The sequence below is a fragment of the Heterocephalus glaber genome, unplaced genomic scaffold (genome assembly GCF_053883595.1).
Source record: "Heterocephalus glaber isolate CG9 unplaced genomic scaffold, H.glaber_assembly_v1.0 deba00001472, whole genome shotgun sequence".
NCBI lineage: Eukaryota > Metazoa > Chordata > Mammalia > Rodentia > Bathyergidae > Heterocephalus > Heterocephalus glaber.
Genome location: NW_028258315.1, coordinates 8,832,318 through 8,834,305, shown reverse-complemented (window position 1 = coordinate 8,834,305; position 1,988 = coordinate 8,832,318). Strand labels below are relative to the sequence as shown.

The window sequence follows — 1,988 nt, the reverse complement described above, 5'->3', positions numbered from 1 at the left end:
GGAGTACAAGATTACTTTTAGGGCACAGACAAAAGTCCTGTCCCACTAGGAAAGTGTAAAACAGTGTCCCCCTGTGGAAGAAAGACACAAAACAGTCTTAGACCCAGGATCTTACACTGAGCATGATAGTACTTGTTGTGCAAAGGTTTCAGTTCACCATGAACTGCTCTTCAAGCCTCGGAGGATGAAGGTAGAACCCTTCCAAAAGTGCCATGTCTGAACCCAGGAGACTAGGTAGAACCCTTCCAAAAGTGCCATGTCTGAACCCAGGAGACTAGGTAGAACCCTTCCAAAAGTGCCATGTCTGAACCCAGGAGACTTCTTTATACACACACACACACACATATATATTATATTCAATTGAAAAACTTTTATTAGTATATGTTTTGAATACATAGTGATGACATTCACTGTGGGGAGTTGGAACATAACACATATTAATTCTTTTCACTTCCTCTTCTCCTTCTCTCCTGTTCTACTCCTTCCATCTCTTGACATTTGAAAATATCAAAGCATACATACAGAATGCTCAGAAGGCCTCAAAAGAAAATAAACAAAACCAGGATGCATTAAATCACATTAATAGTCAAACTATGGAAACCAAATAAGAGAAAATCTTTTTTATAAAATACTTATTTTATTGAGTTTTGGGGGGAATTTGATACATCTCCATAGTATTACAATTGAGCCATTAATCTTGCAGCTTCATCAACATTAACTGGTTCATTTTCATGCTGCTGCTGATTATTCAGCTCTTTTTCCAGTGGTTCAAGAGTAAGTCTTTTTGAGAAATTTGCAAGTTTCTTCAGAATGTTTACAAAAGCATTATTCACTCTAAGAACTTTTTCATCATTTACAATTGTTATCTTTTTAAGAGTAGTGTTGACTGGTTTTGCTTTGTTTTTGAACTTAAAGGTTTTTTTGGCTGGCTATGTGAAATACATTCCTGGACTTCTGCCCTCTTAATTTGTTCTTGGCCATTATCTTTGATATCCCTGGGCTGCTGCTCAAGCTCCAGGTGACGCCATCTGCATGCACAGGGTCCAGGAAGTTCCAGGGAGAGGGGAAAGAAGAGAAAATGTTGAAGGCAAACAGAGAAAAAGAAATATCCCATACAAGGGAATAAAGATGTGTATTACAGCAGGAACAATGTAAGCCATGAAATCAATGGACTGATAGTTTTAAGAATAGTAAACAAAAGAGAAACTGGCAACGGAATTCCATATCCAGTGAAATATCTCTCAAAAATAAAGGTGAATAAAGGCTTTTCAGACAAACAGAAGCTTTGAGAATTCAGGTCAGCAGACCTGAAAGTCAAGTAATATTAATTGGAAATTCTTCAGACAGGAGACTGTCACCAGACAGAAACTTGAAACTCACAAAGAAATAACTCTGAAAATGTTTAAAAAAATAAAGACCAAAAACACTTGAGATAATTGGCAATGAACACTGATATATTTTTTAAAAAGAAAACCTGCTTTTATTAATATGTACACAAATAAATGCCCCTATACATGAGATGAAAAAAATCAAAGACTTCACAATTAATAATGATAACAAAAATACTAAAAATAATAATTATTTTTAAAAACATGAAGTTATTTAGAATTGAAAATTTAAAAGTAAATCTCAAACTTAGATACATCATAATTAAAGTACTACAATCAAGTATTTGCTTTGGCAGCACATACACTAAAAACTACTACAATCAAGCATAAGAAAAAATAGAAACAGAAATTTGGCCAGCAATAATGGTAGAAACACAAGTAACAATAATAAAAATAATGTCACTCATATGGACTCTAAGCTTACCAGATCTTCTGGGACAAAAATTTCCAAAAGCCACATTCTATTCAAGTATTCATTTTTTAACCCAGTTTTCCACCCCTAAGAAATGCTCAAGTGCAGAAGAAGAGTGCTCCTCTCGGCATTGTGTTATACATCATGATTGTCCCTGGAACACTTCTTTCCTAGCCTGGGTGGCTTCA

The 1,988-nt window shown here is 35.1% G+C and overlaps 1 pseudogene; it reads right to left on the bottom strand.

The window, feature by feature from the left end:
- Positions 1-677: 677 nt before the first annotated feature.
- Positions 678-981, bottom strand: LOC101703960 (ribosomal biogenesis factor pseudogene; annotated as a pseudogene).
- Between the last annotated feature and the right edge of the window lie 1,007 nt (positions 982-1,988).